The 20,064-nt window shown below is 34.8% G+C and overlaps 1 long non-coding RNA gene across 1 annotated transcript in view; it reads left to right on the top strand.

Moving 5' to 3' along the window:
* The window catches only part of LOC111090523, a 76,977-nt gene that overhangs the window by 50,035 nt on the left and 6,878 nt on the right, over positions 1-20,064 (top strand). The window contains exons 5-6 of the long non-coding RNA XR_005371831.1: positions 8,002-8,073; positions 9,401-9,530. This is a non-coding gene — a long non-coding RNA (uncharacterized LOC111090523). The remainder of the gene's footprint in view (positions 1-8,001; positions 8,074-9,400; positions 9,531-20,064) is intronic.

A 20,064-nucleotide genomic window follows, 5' to 3' on the forward strand; every position in this document is an offset into this window, starting at 1 on the left:
AAGATAAATAAAAGAAGCTTGATATTACATAGCGTTTCTCTACTGTGTCGTCTAGATGAAAAAAAAACTATAAAATGTATAGAGCTTCAGTCAGGTTGTGAGAAGTTCATGGCTGGCAGACCTATAAACAGTGATTCAACAAAAACCAGCCAACCTAACCTGAAACTGAGCTTCAGAAATTAAGGACAGTTAAAACAAGCTCACCTTGGGTGCCCCAACTTAGATGGCACCTTCTCCACAGGTGGACTTCAAGTTGAAACTCTGGTGGCAATTACTCTCCTCTTAAAATAGCAAAAGATTTTGTCATTCAATTGGTAACAGGTTTTCTTTTTGCCTTTACACTTGCCACATGAAAGCTGCCTTTATGTGAGTGTCACCAGCCTGTCTTTTTATAAATCACTGCTGCCTTGCCAAATAGATATGTGCATCGGTAAGACTGTCCTTTTTTGCATAAGTTTCATAAATCAACATCACTGAACAATTCCCAGCATAGGTAGTCTTTTAAATTTTAAATTGGGAAACATAAAAAAGGAGAATGTGATATAGAAAGAAAAATATCTTGTAAGAAATTCTGTGTGTCTGTTTGAGAGAGTAAGAGAAAGGAAGAGAGACTGAGCCAGGGAGAAAGTTTCCCTCGTTCAGATGCTATGACTTATGAGACAGAAGGCGCAGCAATGCTTGGAGGAGAAATACAGAGAGAGTGTTTTCCTTTGTAGCTTGGTAAAGGTTTGCATTTTGTGAGCCCTGGAAGGGCTTTGATGCTACCTCAAGTATCACTGAACTCACAGGTCCACACTAAAAAGCATGTTCTTCTGAAAAAAACATGGCTAGTGTGATGTCCAAATAAATTGACAAATAGATTAATGTCAATAGAAAAAAATACTAAAAACAGTGCTTATTGAATGCATACTCTGTGCTGGATATTTTATAAATACTGTACCTATAAAAACACATTCAATCTCCACAAGAAACCTCTAAAATAAGCACCATAGTTACTGTCATATTATTAAAAAGAAAACTGAGGCATAGAGACACTAACTTGAGTGGAGTCACAAAGCTAAAAAGTGTCAGGGCAGGATTTGAACATGGACAGTGTGACTCCAGGGTCTATGCTTCTCTAGCAGCAAACCTACATTATAACTACAGATACCCTCAAGTTGAGAAATTAATTCAATGAATAGGGCCCTGCCTTTCATTGATAATCAGTAGGGATATCCTTAGAATATGGGCACAGATTTTAAAGCCTTGACCTGGCTTTAAAGTGCTTTTCAAAATAGTTTCTATCTGGTGTGTAAATAAGACCATGACAAATAGGGATACATAAGGTAGCGCAAGTTCAGCCTAATAATTGCTGAGATCTATGGCTCTGCCCAGAATGTCCTCTATCATCTATTTGGTGCATGATACATGGGAAAATCACTTAGTTTACTCATCCGAAAACAAGGTAGCAATACTGGTCTCATAGGGTTTGTTGGTTAAATTATATATTCATAGATATTAGTAGACATCTATAAATGACAGTCATTATTAAATTTTAGCCTCATTGCCTATAGTCGCATCTTTTGTTAATGGGTTTCATGCTCCGAGATTAGGTTTGTAGAACTTTACTGAAAGCTCATAGTGATGCATGGACAAATATCCCACTCAAGAATTGATAATGAAGAGGACTTATGTCAAAGACCATTTAAAGAAAGAAACCTCTTCTTCTACTCTTTGATTCTTTAGAATAACATTTTGAGTCAAACTAGCAATGTATAGCTCAGAAAAAAATAAAGTTTTTAGTAATTGGGACAATGAGGTAGAAACTAAGATACCTTAATGGGACAGAACAAATCCAGGGTATGAGTTATATTTGAAAGTATCCTAAGAAAGCTAAAATCAGACATATCCTACAGATTACACCAGCCTAGTTTAAAGAACAGCAAGGCTGTCTCCAGTGGCTGTTACTTTCTTTCCACTTCTCCCTGCTAATTGGATAACATTCCTAAGAACAAATACCTTACTGTTACATCCTTCAAATCAGAATTTTCTGGGAGATGGGAAGAATGGGCACATTTAAAGGATCCTCCATGCTAATTCTGAAATATAACATTTCCAGCTTGATAACACTGTGTTTTAAGAGCCTTTACACATACACACAAATGTATGAGGAATAAATTTGAAGTCTAAGATGGTTTTCAAAGCCACACACACACAAGTATTCCCATGACTTTATTTACCTCATATGCTAATTTATCTAACTAAAGGTATCTAAATATATTGAAACATATTTTAGAATTTACTTCCAGAAATATTTGTCCCCTTTAATTAACTATTATGATTTTGTTTATCAACTATAAATAATTAGATATCACATATATAGTATATACATCATTTTATAAATTTATTTGTAAACACTTTTATATAGTTATATATAAATAATATATAAATTTATATATAAATTTATTTTGCTTTGGCTTCCAGGAAGCTAAATGCAATGCTTTGTTAATATATTAGGTCATATTTTTGGTATATTAATATCCTTCTCCATTTTGTTATTCTAACTATCTATGCCTATTCTTTAACAAGATGTCTTTTTGTAAGACATCCAAGTTGTTATTAGAAGTAGGTTATATATAAATTTACCAAAAAAAGAAATATTTATTCTCTACAGAAGCATAAACTGGATTCGCATCTCAGATTCTTCTTTCCCAAGGTCTTACAAGTAAATGTGCCTGGAGGTACCTTACTACTCATCTTGTGATAATAATATACAGCAAATATTAATCCAGAAGGTCCCTGTGTCGTACTAACAAGGATTTTTCAAGGTGGTCTGTTTGAAAGGTCTTGGGTTTTATGTGCTATGTCATAGCTTTTCACAAACAGGTCTGAAGGTAATCATTTCTGAGAAAAGATGAAAGGGACCCAACACGTGGGGCCTGAGAAATAATGACAAGTCTGGAGAACAGGCTGGATAAAAGGAGGGTAAAGGGTATTGTTAGCGTGCCACATGGAGGCTTTGGTTCAATCAGAACATACTGAAAAAAAATGATGAAAAACCACACAAAGAGCAGACTGTGCTTTGCTTCTCTCATGTGCCTTGATAAGCAGTGGGCAAGGAGATGAAGGTCCCTGTTCCCCAGAGATTGCGTTGCACAGGATAAGTACATCTCCCTCCCTTCCTTGCTCACTTTCCTTTCTCTCTCCTCAGCTCCTCTTCATTCCTTTTTCACATTCCCCATGACATTATTAGGCTTTCCTTTGTGTATACCTTTGAGATTTCTATTTCATCTCAGTCAGATTACATCCACATTTGTAGCTAAAAGTTGCTGTGGTTTGTTTTGTGATTTCACGGAGTAGAATTTGGTCTATGGTTTGCATACTTCAAAAGCAGCCTCATGTGTTTCCACTTCTCTTCTCTTGGTACACCTGAAAGGATCCCTCCCTTTCCACCTGAGATGCTCAGACCTGTATCTGAACCTCTGCCCCAGGCTCAGGCTTAGGTACCCTGAGCATGCATGGCAGGTACATACCAGCATTCCATGATTTACCTGGAAAATACAGTCCGCCATGCCTCTCTGGAGGGAACCCTGGCAGCCCTTCCCTCAGTTTCTGGGACATTTTAGGCAGCTCTCCATCACTGGGAAACAGCAGATGGGATGGATAAAGACAATTCTGCAGGCAGTGCTGCGAAATGGGCTTCCTCAGTGGTCTTTCCAGCTGGAGGCAGAGAAGCCAGAAAGCATTCATTCTCAGCCTAGTTCTGTCGCCTCAAGAGCTACAGATGGCTTCCCCGAGCACCTGAAGTCTGTGCTGCTTCCCCAGATAGAATAAACTACAAGCTGCAGAAACTCTTTTGTCTTTCCACAGTGCAACTCAGAACCTAGTTTCATTCTGCCTTGAGAGGGAGAACAAGGAGAGGACACAGAATAGGAAGAGCCAGAAGGTGGGGAAATTAATGTTTAATGTTTGAAACTCCCTGGGACTGGCCAGCTGCTCAAATGGTACATCAGGGGATATTTATAACCCTGCTTCCTGTGGGCACATAAACAGAACTTGAAAATGGTCCAGGTCTCTTCTTCCGGAAAGATGTGGGTTGACCAGTTGAGTCTGAATTGATTGCATGATTATTACATGTTACTAAATGTGGCAGCTTTTTTTGTCCTTTCCGTTGTTTTCTTTTTTTTCCCTTTTTTTTTTTTTTTTTTTTGACTCTTACTTCATTGTTCATTCTGTGAACATCAGCCAGCGGCACAGAGAGACACTGCCATTGAATTGTTTCCGCTACTGTTTACTGAGTCTTCCATTTGTTTAAAATTTTAGCTGACTGTTGAGGGCTGTAAGATGTGACCTGGTAAAGGGTTTAGGAAAAAGAGTAACTCTGGAACAGAGTCCAGAAAGACAGACAGAAATGATCCTTGGGGAGGCACCTGGGTGGCTCAGTTGGTTAAGCGACTGCCTTCAGCTCAGGTCATGATCCCAGGATCCTGAGATGGAGTCCTGTGTCCTGTTCCTTGCTCAGCAGGGAGCCTGCTTCTCCTTCTTCCTCTGTTTGCTACTCCCCCTGTTCATGCTCTTGCTCCATCAAATAAATAAATAAATAAATAAATAAATAAATAAATAAATAAATTTGAATAAAAAGAAATGATCTTTGGTTTTGCAGAGCTACCAAGAGAAAGCCACCAGTGGTTACTTTGTGTTGAGCCCAGGAATATTCCACTGTAAATTCAAGATTATCAGTTGCTGCCTAGTATCAAGGAAATTATGTATAAAAACTAAATATTTTTCTTTTTGACATATGATTTGCATCTTTACTCTTATTCTACCCAAAACCAAATTATAAGCCCCGTGATCTTCTTTTCCACATTTTACACTGTTTCATAAGCCTGCTAACTACAGACAGGCCCCAGCCAGAATCTATCTGGCCAGGGAGGAACCATTTCAGACAAGGCTTGGCCTTGTGCCTTTCACTGCTTCTCAATCACTTGGGCTAAGGACAAGAAAAGGGATCAGTACTAATAATGATAAGTTCAAGACCACCTCTAGCTGGTAGACTGGTGGTTACACTGAAGTAATAGTACATTTCTTAAAGATGATCTGCTTTCTTCAACATAAATAAGGAGGCTGACTGCTCATTCCTGCCATGACTCACACAATGCCAGGAGATTCTATTCACTCGTTGGTGGTCAGGCTAAAGAAAAACGCAGGGCAAGCCAGATAACAGGCAAGTTATTGGACATTGGAACAGCCATTGTACAATAAAATATCTTTATATTAACGGCCTTGGAAATGGTCAGAATACTTTTTATTTGTTGATTCATTTCATTTTCTTTTCAAAACCTGAGGAATGACAAGGGAAACCTATCCCAGAATCTTTTGGTTTTCTATCTAAAGCCTGGAGGGTAAAAGCTGTTTTGTCCAGCAACTCAAGATGTGGCTGAAATCTTCCTTGTTGTATGGTTTTGTTCAAGGGCCTTTGGAATGTGCAAAACAGAGCACTGTATAGTTTTTGAGTCCAGGAAACCAGACAGACATATGCATAAATAACAAAACAAATTGTGTTAAGGAATGACATTATGCAATTTGATTCCTGCTACATATGCCATGGGTTCAGTACCTAAAATATCATGTAATTTAATGTTTTCAGTAACAATCCATTTGTCATGGACATTAACAAACTGATTCACAAAGACAAGTAATTTACTAAGAAGGTTAGTGAAGGATGATTCCTAAATTTAAGTCCAGGTCTAATTGATCACAGATTTTTTAATACCAATTTCCTCCAAATAATGTCTAATACTTGAACAGCGCTATATCACTTGTAAAACATGTTCACACACTCCACTGTATTGGATCCTTATCTCTTTATATGTAAAACGTTATTGATGAGGGAATTAACACAAAGTTAACTGATTTTCCTATATCACAAGGCTAGCAACTTGTTGAGTCAGGACTTAATCCAATTTCCCTTTTTAAATTTCTCTTTCTTTTTTCTTTTCTTTTCTTTTCTTTTCTTTTCTTTCTTTTCTTTTCTCTTTCTTTCTTCTTCTTCTTTCTTTCTTTCTTCTTTCTTTCTTTCTTTCTTTCTTTCTTTCTTTCTTTCTTTCTCTTTCTTTCTTTCTTTCTTTCTTTCTTTCTTTCTTTCTTTCTTTCTTTCTTTCTTTCTTCTTTCTTCTTTCTTTCTTTCTTCCTTTTTACTATGTTACAATGCCCTCCTGATAACTAATATCAACACCATTGTTTATGGATCAATTACATTCTCCCAGGCATTTTCTTTGGCTTCTCCCACTTAACTCTCCCAACAAAACTGGTTAAGGCAAGTACCATTATAGCTCTAATTTGGTAGACAAGAAATCTAAAGAATCTTCTCCAAGGTTACATAGCTAGTAAGGGATAAGACTCCACTTTCATCTCAGATACTCTGACCCTGGTTGCAGAATCCAAACTACACTGTCTCTCAACTTGCTGCCTGCTCCCCACCTCCTCCTCTATGCTATATAATATACTCAAGGTGCACAGTTCTATGGGAGGATAGAAGAAGAAAATATTGATTCCAGCTAAAGAGATCTCCAGAAGCTTTGTGAATGAAGTGACATTTGAGCTAGGCCTTAAGAGATTAAGTATCTAAGGAACAGATAGGCTTAGTGACTTGTTTAAAATTTCATAAGTTCTTCAAATACAGGTTTTCTTATACTTAGATTCAGACTTTTTTCAAAAATTTATAATATATATCCATCTAGTTCTTTTCTTTTCCCATGCACTGTATGTCTCTTTCCTTGAGCTATAAACAAAGAAATATGCACAATTTGGAAGGGCAAGAATCTCAGACTCTCCAAAGATTGTGTATAAAAATATATTAGTGTCATTCTATGGAGTCAAATACAAATGGTACGAATTGAAAGCATATATTTATGCCCACACTGACTAAAATCCTCTTGCTAATAAATACAGCTTAGATTTGCTACATTGGTATGTGGAATATAAAACCAGTGCATTTATCTAAAAATGAGAAATGCCCTAGCGAGGGTTCCATTCATGAAGTGATATAAAGCAGAAATAAAGCTTGACTCTATAGTCAAATTTTTAAAAGCTATATTTCCATACAGTTTTCAAACACATGTAAAACTCTTTTTTCATGTAAAATAAATACAAGTCCTGAGTAGTTTTAATTAGCGATCTTGGAGACACGTTGCACCTGTTCCAATTCATCTGCAGAGATGAAAACCCTTCACCTTTTTCATTTACTGACAAGTTAATAGACATTTCCAACCCATGGAAGCACATGGAGTTTTGCAGCTTTCTTGTGACAGGTGAATAATAAAGCCTCCCAAGAACGTGGCAACTGTACATAGAAAATCCCCAGTGAGTGTAAATTCCTGAGCAGTGACATTATGTCCCCCATTGTTCTGCAGGCCTGTGCATGTATAGCTGATGCATCACTTTGTTTTTATTAACAGATTCATTGAGGTATAATTTACATAGCACAGTCCTCCTATCTAAAGTGTACAACTCAATAATGTTTAATGTATTTACAAAGTGGTGCAACTACACTCTACAATCTAATTTTGGAGCATTTCCATAACCCCAGAAAGAATCCTTACACCCATTTACAGTTATTCCCTATTCACTCCTTTACCTCAGTCGGTGATGTTTCATTTTTACTCAATTTTGGAGATACTGACTCCCATATGCTTGCTGTTTTGTGAATTGGGCCAGTGAATAACTGAATAGCACTTGTATGCATTGGAGAACACAATATAGCATGGCTATTATATGGCTGTATGTGTATGAGCACCTTTGTTCATGTGCCCATGCACAGAGGCTAAAGGAAATGCAAAAAACCATGAAGAGAAGCAAAGATCGGAAATCAAAGTATACTTTGATAGCAAAAGCTATCAGCAGAGGTATTCAAAATGGGTATAACAAGATTTTACTTTTTACTGAGAAAAGTAAATTGTAATGAGAAAAGAACAAAATTACAGTTACATGGATTCTCATTATTCAGGGGTCCTGTATTTGCAGTTCACCCACTTGCTAAAACGGAATGCCCATCAGCGAGCAAACTGAGAGGGTATGCAGATTCTTTGGAGTCTGGTGAGTATTCATGTTCATATTTGTTTAAAGGCTATAGGTAAGACTGTTGACAGGGATGTGTGCTTGTGGGGCACAGGTAGCCAGCACTGGATCCAGGCTGACTGCATGGTGATTGTGTAGGATGGACCTTCTAGGTTACCTACCTCCCAGTTTCTATGAAGGGACAGAAGTGAGTTGTGACTAAACTGGGTGGTAGAGACCAGACATAGTAGAGTAGTTACAAAGTAATGGATGGGTTTGGTTTGCTTTATAAGGGAAGTGTTACTATTTTGTACAGAAGCTGCTAACGTGGGCAACCTCTGACACAATATATTCCAAAACGCAAATTCATATTTTGAAAAGGCTTTTATAGTTTAGGCTCTGTATGTACTGCTCTACTTGTGAGAGTTGCATGCCTTTTATTTTGTATCTAGCAGCAAAGCCTACAATAAAACTTTGAAACAAAACAAAACAAAATATTATCTGTAACCCCCAAATCAATACGTCATGGTTTGCAGTCATTTGCAGATAGAATAGTGAAAAATGTGAGTCACTTAGATCCCCTCCCCTATGTTCTTAGCTGAGATCCATCAGGGCAAGACTATGACTCTTGTTTCAGCTTTAGAGATGACCAGAGGATAGAGCAGGTCAAGGGCACTGCACTGTGGTGCAAGCTGTGGGTCCAATTGACGGGGTTTGAATTTGTCACTGCTTCTCGTTAGTGAAGCAGTCCCAGGCAAGTCACTTAAAATGTCTAAACTTCATTTATTCTTTTGTAAAATAAAGAAAACAGAATCCACCAGAATCAATTGTTTAAGATTTAAGATTATAATACATGAGATACCTATATCTACATCTTTCCATTTCCTTTAGGGGCACCGGTTCAGTATTCACTAATTCAGTGTTCCTGGGGAATTTTATAGACTATAGCTACAGTGAATAATGAGAGTCAACTGCATATTCTAAAGAATATTGATTATGAGAGTGAGGAAGGATAAACTTTTCTCATAAAGTTTCCATGGCCTAGAAAATAACTACAAGTGTCTTCAAATTTCCTTCATTTTTATTACTCTGCTCTTATATGTAGAGATCATTCCCAAAATTTAAAAGTAAAATAGAGAAGAAATCTTTGGAAAGCTTCCAGTTCGGAATTTGTTTTGCCACAATAGGAATCTGATTTACAGGCCTTGAACTCAGGGCTTTGTTATTCCTACGCGACAAGGGATTTGAATGTGAGATGCTGGCATTTACTTAGCTGCTCAGGGTAGTACCATGTCTTGTCCTATCCTTCCATTCCATCATCCTCAGTGACAGCTCTTATCCTCTTTTATTGTTTGTTTCCTCATAGATACAAGATAGCTGTGCAAGTGCCAGACCTCATGAAAAAGGAGGGGAGAGAGGGCACCCAACTATATTCATGGTATCTGTCCTCTTCTGTCAGGATTTGGAAAGGAACATTTTCCCAGAAATGAATTCTAGTGAGTTCTCCATTGATCTCATTGGTCAGTGTCATATGATCATGTGCCAAATGGCCCTTTAAGATTACTTTAGATTAATTTTAGTCTATAGTCTGAGCTGGACATGTTGCTATTCCAAGCAAAATCAAGGTTTCATTAGCCAAAACAAAGAAGTAGTGGATACTTGATATCCTGGAGACTAAATGGAATTAAACACCATTTCTGGCTGTGTGTGTGTAGACAGGGAATGAGCATGAGTTTCTGATGTTGTATCTGTCTTGGTAGGTAGCTCAGGTGTAGAGTTATGCACTGACTTTAACCTTGGGCCATGGAATGAAAAACTGGCTTTACATGATTAGGATTCAATTTATTTATCCCACTACAACACAGGGTGCCTTTTTTATGACTATTCTGTGAAGGATTTTATTCTCTGGAAAATGTAAGTCTATTGTATGGGTACAACTTGAAGAATTATTTTTGCAAGTTGAGTATCTTGTTAAAAATAAGAGACATTTTCAAATAAAAATGTCAGTCAGAGGATGAGAAATTGAAAATCTTCATTCAGTTTCCCATGTGTATTTATAACTCTTGAGCCAAAGTAGGATATAAAGGCTGCCCTATGACAATGTAAAAGTCTCGGAAACCAGAATTTCCCAGCTAGATTTCTGAGAAGTACTCTGACATTGTTCTAGGCCCTTTTTAAAATCCATTTGATATTTAATTAAAATAACATGTTTAATTTTTAAAGTTAATCTTGTTAATTTAATACATAAATATAATACATATATGTATTTGATGAACTACTAATATTTTTGTTAGTACTTAAAAATATTAATATAAAAACACTTAATGAATAGATTTCTAGTTAAAATCTTAATATTCATGCTATCAATGACTAATAGAGTCTCTTCCAAGATCCTGTAAAAATTACAACAGAATTATATAATTTAGAAAACTTATAAGCCCCTGGGATTTGGGGACAAAAGAGAACTTGGGCCAAAATATGCAATTATATGAGACTATAAATTTAACTTGGGAAAATGGTCTGCCACATGAACTAAAACATTCATCCAGCCAGGAAAATGGTAGCAAAAGCTTTTGACTCATTGCAGTGTCTCATCCTTGCTTGAGGTCAGAGAACATTATTTAAGCAGCTACTCCTCCTCATCTCCATCACATCTTCACATCATGGTGACTATTTCCTAGACCAAAAAAAAAAAAAACCCAAAAAACAAAACAAAACAACAACAACAACAAAAAAAACACCACAAATCATTGTGCAGAATAATGTGGTGGGTAGTATCTGAGGTCAGCAGAACCTGAATTATACCTTAGCTCCACTACTTACTAGCTTAGGCACTTTTAGGCTAAGTATTTATTTTATCATCTGCAAAATGGGGATAGTAACAGTACCTATTTCAAAGAACTGTGATGCTTGAAGCAGTAACATGGCAGAGTTAGCCCAAGATTACATATATAATTAGTATTTAATAGCTATTCTTATTTATCATCTATCAAATATTATTATGGTTATTCCTGCCACCATCTCATACACACATAAGGAGGGAAGAAAAATGAGAAAGAAAAAAAGAGAGAAGAGGCAGAGGAAGGGTGAGGAAGTAGAGATTATATCATTTGCAATTGGATTGAGGGTACACAGGATATTGTGGTCTGAAAAGTAGGGCATGCATTGTTATATGCATATTATCCTGTTTCCCCTCATTAAGAATGCAAAGCAGGAGCTATTCCTAGAAAAATCTTTTTTTAAAATTTTATTATTTTAATTTTTTAATATTTTATGTATTTACTTATTTGAAGAGTGGGAGAGAGGAGCAGTTGGAGAGGGACAAACCAATTCCATGCTGAGCACAGAGTCCAATGCAGGGCTCAATCTCATGACCCCAAGAACACAACCCAAGCCACAATCAAGAGTTGGATGCCTAACTGACTGAGACATTCAGATACCCCTTAGAAAAATTGTATTTAATGCTATGGTTGCTCTCTTGGATTTATTACACATGCATGAAGAATTATAGATTAAACATTTTTCCTTACTACATTGTGGGAGGAAGCAGATCTTGTAGCTTAAGAAAAGTCCACCGTAGAAATGTTAGCTAGGCAAAAAAAAAAAAAAAAAAAAAAAATCAACAAACAGGTGATTAAAGCATCAAAACAAGAAAAAGGGTCCATAGGTAAAACACTCAGTGAAGACTGATACAAAGAGAAAGCAAGATATAAAAATATTATAAGCTGTAAGGAAGTGGTTTTCAACTGAGAGTAATTTTACATCTGTCTCCCCACCACAAAATATTTGGCAATGTCTGGTGACATTTTCCATAGTCACAACCTGAAGAATACTCCTGTTATTCCGTGGCTAAGAATGCTGATAAATGGGGATCCCTGGGTGGCACAGCAGTTTAGTGCCTGCCTTCAGCCCAGGGCTTGACCCTGGAGTCCCGGGATCAAGTCCCACATCCGGCCCCCTGCATGGAGTCTGCTTCTCCCTCTGCCTCTGTCTCTGCATCTGTCTGTCTGTCTCTCTCTCTGTGTGCCTCTCATGAATAAATAGATAAAATCTTAAAAAAAGAACAAAACCTTGATTAGTAGAAATCAAAGGACTTGATCATCAGAAGTGACCTCTCAAGAAACTGAATTATGCAGCAGATGAGATTGAAAGGCTCACCACTAATTCAAAAGAGAAATAGAAAACAGCTACAAAAAATATGTTACACATAGAAGAGGTAAGATCCAATCTTTTGGATTTTTAATTTTAAAAAATGGGTATATAGAGAGAATAAAATGAAGAAAGAAGGAGGTATATATAATAGACAAAAAAAATTACCCAAATGGGCAGCCCCGGTGGCTCGGCAGTTTGGCGCCGCGTTCAGCCCAGGGCGTGATCCTGGAGACCCGGAATCGAGTCCCACGTTGGGCTCCCTGCATGGAGCCTGTTTCTCCTTCTGCCTGTGTCTCTGCCTCTCTCTCTCTCTCTCATGAATAAATAAATAAAAATTTTTAAAAAAGCAAACATTACCCAAATGGAAAGATCAATTTTGTTAGTTAAAAAAGACCTCTTCCTGTTTGTAACAAAAGTGGTTAAAAAAAAAAAAAAAAAAAGATTTGAGTGTAAAACAAGGATAGCTTCATTAAAAAACCCAAGTTGGCCTCAGCTTTCTCCTGCCCAATGTAAAATGGCAAAACAAACAAGCCAGCACCTCAGAGACAAATGAAAATCTATGAGAAATAGATTCTCAGAAATCTATGGAGCAATGTCCATAGGAATTTAAGGAAAAAGGTTTTAGTGAAATAAATATGTACCCAATAAGTAACCATTCTTAGACTTGCAAGGGAAAACCATGTTTTCAACTAAAAAAATACTAATAACCCCAAACAGGAAAGAAAAAAAGTAAAACTAATAACTAGTATAGCCATGATATAAAAAAGTAAAAAGTCTAGATAAAATACATTTGTAATTATTTAAATTTTGGCAACAAAGTAGAGTTCAAATATTAAACTTATTGAAAGGTAAATGGTATAGTCATCCTTTATGACAGTGATCATATCTAAAACCTCAAAATGAAAAGTGAAGGTGACTTACCTGAAATGACAAATACAAAAGGCAGTATTTAATTCATGACTTTTATAATTTTGGAAATTAATATTAGGAATGAGTTTTTTGCAAATCAAATTACCTTTACAGTTTTATTTTACAAATGTCTCATTCTTTAATAATCATTAGGAATTTTTAAAAAAATAACAGTATATGTAGAAGAGAAAGAACATATAGCATAAGTGTAATTTCTTAAAATCATACAACAATATGACAATATTAAGATAAAGTTCATCAATGTATTTTTAACTTCCAGATTACACTAGATGGATTAGTTTTCCATTGAAAAACAATAATAATTCCATAATTAAGCTAAAAATCTATGGAGGAGCAATATTTCCTCAAATATATAAAATTATGAAAGAAGGCTAAATTGACAGAAACATCCAGGTTTTTAATGGACAAGTAGTTTAAAAGATATGTATTTATAAAAATTAGAAGATAATAAAATATTTTCAAAATTTGCCACTTTAAACAGAACATAATCATTAATAAAGTACAATTTAAATTACTTAATTAAAGAAATATGTACCCTACAAATACAGGGTGTATCTTTTTAAGATCTGAAGAAGGAGTTATTTTAAACATCACAGACCACAAATTAAGCATAAAGTAGTATAAAAGTAAACATACAAGACTCTCTGAATCAAAGCCATTGAAGCATAATACTGGAAGGTAATAATAAAAATTTAAAGACCAAAACAAAATAAAAACACAGATTTATTATCAATAAATGAGAGAGAGAAAACCTGTAGCAACCATACAATTATTTTTATCAAAATTTGTAGAATGTATCCAAAGTTCTGCTCAGAGACAAATGTATGGCCCTAGATGATTTTGGTATTCATTAAGAAACATCAATAAGCTAAACTTTCAATGTCTATAAAATAACACCAGTCTAAGGACAGCAGAAAAAATTTTAAAAATGTCAAAATTGGTTGATTTGATTATATTCAAAAGACATTTGAAAAATAAATTTGATGAATTTGCTCCTTGGAATAATAAAGAATATAATGAATTAAATAGAAAAGTAGCTTGTTTTAATTAAGAAAAAATAAAACCCACAAATATATGTCATTACAATGAAAAGGATTTCAACAGAGTGGTCATTAAAGAGTAAGGAATTTTTATTTAAAAAACTATAACTGAGATGCCTGCATGGCTCAATTGTTTTGACAGCTGACTCTTGATTTGGGCTCAGGTCATGATCTCAGGGTCTGGGATTGAGCCCCACATCAGGCTCTGTACTCAACAGGGTGTCTGCTTAAGGATTCCATCTATTTCTTTTCTTTGGCCTCTCCCCCAGCTTGTGTTCTCTCTCTCCGGAATAAACAAATACATCTTAAAAAATAAATAAAAAGCTATACCAACAAATTCAAAAATCTTAATGAAAGAGATACTTTCACAGGTCATTTTAAACTGATGAAAGAAATCTTTCTTTCTTTCTTTCAAGAAATCTTAGAAAACAAAGAAAAATGTCTATTATCTACTGGAAAGAAAAAAATAAAGGCTTAGGGTCTGAGTTTTGCTATAGATTTCATTTAGATTATTGATAAAGAAATTCCAATGTCAAGTCAAATATTCTACCACTTGGAAAAATACAGAAAGATTATCAAATTATTTTGTGGTGCAAATATCACCTTGAGAAGGAAACCATGAATAATATAACCCATAATTGTAGACCAATAAAATTTTAGAATGCAGTTGCAAAAATTCTAACTAAAATACAGACAAAATATTAGTAGAAGAATTTATAACCAATAAGTAGAATTTATTTCATTATTGATATTAGGAAATTATTTATTAAAGATAAGTATAAATAAATAAATTTGTTCAATGTGATATCTATTTTAACAAACAAAATATGAATTATCATTTATTACATTTAATATGGTTACTGGAAAATACTAGAAAAAGCACTTTTACCTAAATGAGGATTATGACAAAGTTCCTTATGGCTAATTCACATCATTTTAAAACATTGGCAAAGATAAGAAGACATAAAACACAAATGAAATTTGTAGCTATTGGTAAGAATAGAAATATCAATATTTATGAGCCGCTTCTGTGGAAACACAAAATAATTCACGGAAATGCTATTCAAGATACAAAGTAGTTCAAAACCTTTATAATGCACAAGAAATAACAAATTGGTAGATGCCATCAGAAAATATGCTATTCATGAGAGCAAACCAACACAGACTACATGGAATACCTTCCTAAAAGAGATGGAGAACTTATGGAAATTAAATGAAAAACCAAAACTGAGGCATAAAAAGATGAGATATATTATGTTTCTAGAGAGGAATATCAAATATTGTAAAAGTATAATGTCTCCTTAAATCAATTTGTAGTTTTAAAATAATTCTGATAAAGATTCAAATTAGGTTGTTTCATTCTTTCTAGCAAGAGCAGGGGAGGCATGAAAAAGTCATTTGAAAGTTTAATTATAAGAAAACACAGATAATGTTGAAACAGAAAATCACAATGAGTGGCAAAAATTACCCAGGTTTTAATGGATATACAATTATAAGATTACAACTAAAGGTTAGTTATATTGGTGTAAAAATACATGCTAATTTAATAGACTAGTTAGCCTTAAAATACACTACATAATTTGTTAGAGTGTAATGATGATAAAGCAACACACACCAATGGGGAATTAATTAATTATTCAGAATATGATATCAGGAGAATAGTTAAATATATAATAAAAAGTTAGATTTTAATGCGATTAATATATCTGCCATATTTTGTCAAAGATTTGATATAGAAAATAAAGATATCCTTCAAAAAAATTAGCTAGAGTTAACTGTACATGTGTGTGTATAGAAGATAGATTTTCAAAGCATAAGTCAGCCAAAAGATATTCAAGACATGTCGTTCACTAAAACATATGATGCAAAATAAATATAGAATTGCTATTTTGTTAATGTAAAATAAAAGATGTGTCCTATTACCTCTATATGTAGATAATTAGATACACAGATCATGTCTGCAATGATAAGAAAGGATAATAAAAAGATTTTAGCAGACGGTAAAGATCAAAATAAACTTCTGCTTTTTGTTTTTCAATATTGTACAGTGAAGATCAATTTTGTTTAATTAAAACCAATTTAGAAGATAAATGAATACATTCATTGATGACATCAAAGATTATTCCATATATAATTTATAGGCCAAAAACAAAAATAAATTAATGAAGCAAATAGTAAACTAAGACATTATTGCAACATACTATTTCCACTTTGTAAATAATTCTTAAAAAAAAAGATTTTATTTATTTATTCATGAGAGACACAGAGCAAGAGAGAGAGAGGCAGAGACACAGGCAGAGGAAGAAGCAGTCTCCATGCAGGGAGCCTGACATGGAACTCGATATCAGGTCTCCAGGATCAGGCCCTGGGCTGAAGCAGGCACTAAACTGCTGAGCCACCCAGGCTACCCCACTTTGTAAATCTCAAACAATTTTTTAAAACAACACAGTATAGAAATGAGCACTCCCAGGACAAAACAGCAGAACACAAACCCGCATGCATTAGAGACAATCCTAAAAGTTCTAGGTCCTGGAGAACAGGACACTACATGGCAGGGCATTATAAGACAACTTCTTCATAAGGTCATTAGCCCCAAGAACAGAAGATATAGCTGACTTTCCTAAAATACAGAAAGAGGCACATATACTTAAACAAAATGAGAAGGCAGAGAAATTTGTTTCAAATGAAAAAAACAAACAAACAAATAAACAAACAGGACAAGGCCACGGCCAGATATCTAAGATAAACAGATATAAGTAACATACCTGATGGAGTATTTAAAACAGTGATCCTAAGGATACTTACTGGACTTGGGAAATAGTGGAAGAGGTCAGCAAGGCCCTTAACATAGAGGTAAAAAGAACCAATCAGAGATGAAGAATGCAATAACTGAGATTAAACATGCTTGATGCAGTCAACAGCAGTCTGGAAAAAGGAGAATACATTAATGAACTAGAAGACAGAACAATGGAAACTAATCAAGCTGAACAAGAAAGAAAAGGGAATTATGCAAAATGAGAATAGACATAAGGAACTCAGTGACTTTATGGAATGTAATAACATTCACATTATAGGAGTCACAAAAGAAGAGAGAGAAAGGGGGCAGAAAATTTATTCAAAGAAATAATAGGTGAAAACTTCTCTAATCTAGGGAAGGAAACAGATATCCATATCTAAGAGACACAAAAAAACACTGACAAAATCAACAAAGGCAGATACACAACAAAATACATTGTAATTAAATTGGCAAAAAAAAATCTTAAAAGCAGCAAGACCAAAAAAAAATAAAACAATTTAAAAATGTAACATGTAAAGGAAACCACATAAGGCCATCAGGGGAATTTTAAGCGGAACCTGTCTAAGCCAGAAGAGAGAAGAATGATATACACAAAGTGCTCAATGGGAAAAAAACTACAGCCAAAAATACTCTATCCACAAGGTTATCATTTAGAATAGAAGGAGTGATGAAGACTTTCTTAGGCAAACAAAAGTAAAGTAGTTCATGACCACTAAATTAGTCCTGCAAGAAATATTAGAGGGGCCTAATTGAGTAGAAAGGAGAAACCAAAAGTAGCAATATGAAGGAAGGCAACATAAAAGAGGTAAAAATGAATAAATCTGTAATAAAAAAAAAAGTTAGCCAAGGAATTCACAAAATAAAAGGATGTAGAATATGGCACCATATACACTTAAAACATAGGAGAAGAATAAAGAATGGGTTCAAACTTAAATGACCATCAACTTAATATAAACTGCTAGATGTGCAAAACGTTATAAAAAAACCTTAATAATAATCACAAACACCTTTAATAAATATGCAAAGAATAAAGAGAAGAAATTCAAGTATATCACTAAAGCAAACCAGTAAACCGTGAAAAAAAAAAGGCAAGAAAGGATCAGAGAAATCTTCAGAAACAACCATAAAACAAGTAATGAAATGGCAATAAATACATGCTTATCAGTAATTACTTTGAATGTAAATGGACTAAATATTCCTTCAAAAGAGATTGGGTGAGAGACTGGATAAAACAAATAAACAAACAAACAAAAACATAGAAAAATAAGTCTCATCTATATGCTGTTTACAAGTAACTAATTTTGGACATGAGGACATCTGAGTATCAAAAGTAAAGGGGTGGAGAAACACTTATCATGCAAATGGATGTCAAAAGAAAGCCAGAGTAATAATATTTATATCAGACAAACTAGACTTTAAAATGAACTATAAAAAGAGACAAAGAAGGGCATTATCTCATAAAGGGGACAATCCAACAAGAAGATATTACACTTATAATAAATATTTATGTACCCAACATGATAGCGCCAAAATATATAAACAATTAATTATAAACGAATTGATAATAACACAGTACTAGTAGGGGACTTTGATACCCACTTATATCAATGGATAGATTATCCAAATAGGAAACAGTGGTCTTAAATGATACACTGGACCAGATGGATTTAACCTATATATTCAGAACATTCCAACCTAAAACAGCAGAATACATAGTCTTTTCAAGTGCACACGGAACATTCTCCAGAATAGATCACATATTATGCCACAAAACAAGCCTCAACAAATTTAAGAAGATGAAAACCATAACATGCATCTTTTATTTCTTTTTATTTCCAAACCATCTATCTTTTCTGATCACAATATTATGAAACTAGAAAACTAGAAGTCAACCAAAAGAAGAAATCTAGAAAGACCACGAATAAATGGAGATTGAATTACATGCTACTAAACAATGAATAGGTCAATCAAGAAATCCAACAAAAAAATTAAAAAGCACATGGAAACAAATGAAAATGAAAACACAATGATTCAAAACCTTTGAGATGCAGCGAAAGCCATTCTAAGAGGGAAGGTTATAGCAATACAGGCTTATGTCAAGAAGGAAGAACAATCTCAGATAAAAAAACCTAGACATACACCAAAGAAGATGGAAAAACAACAACAAATGTAGACTAAAGCCAGCAGAAGGAAGGAAATAAAAAAGATTAGAGCAGAAATAAAATATATAGGGCAGTCTGGTGCAGTCTAGGCTGCCTTCAGTCCAGGGCGTGATCCTGGAGACCCCGGATCGAGTCCCACATTGGGCTCCCCACAGGGAACCTGCTTCTCCCTCGGCCTGTGTCTCTACCTCTCTATGTGTGTGTTTCTCATGAATAAATAAATAAAATCTTAAAAAAAAAGGACACAAGTAAATAAAATCACAAAAGAAAGAGGAGAAATAATAAACAACAGAGAAATACAAACAATTATAGAGTAGAAAGGAGAAACCAAAAGTAACAATATGAAGGAATATGAAAAACTATATGCCAACAAATCGGCCAATCTAGAAGAAATGGATAAATTCCTAGAAACATAATCTAACAAAGCTGAAACAAGAAGAAATTGAAAATACGAATGTGGCAATAACCATCAAAGAAATGGAATCAAAGCAAAACAAACAACTCCCAACAAACAAAAAGTCCAGGATCAGACTGCTTCACTAGTGAAGTCTTTCAAACATTTAAAGGAAAGTTAATGCCTATTCTTTTCAAACTATTCCAAAAAATTAGAAAAGGAAGGAGATTTCCAAAGTCATTCTATGAAACCAGCATTACCCTGACATTGAAGCCAGGTAAAGATACCACAAAGAGGGGCACCTGGGTGGCTCAGTCTGTTAAGTTTGCCTCTGGCTTAGGTCATGATGTCAAGGTCCTGGGATCAAGCCCAGTGTGAGGCTCCCTGCTCACCAAGGGGGGCCTGTTTCTCCCTCTCCCTCTGTCCTTCCCATCTGCTTGTGTGTTCTCACTGTCAAATAAATAAATAAAAAATCTTAAAAACCAAAAGATACCACAAAGAAATAGTACTACACGCTAGTATCTCTGATGAACATAGATGCAAAACTTCTCAGCA

This window comes from Canis lupus, chromosome 17 (assembly GCF_011100685.1).
Source record: "Canis lupus familiaris isolate Mischka breed German Shepherd chromosome 17, alternate assembly UU_Cfam_GSD_1.0, whole genome shotgun sequence".
Taxonomy (NCBI): Eukaryota; Metazoa; Chordata; class Mammalia; order Carnivora; family Canidae; genus Canis; species Canis lupus.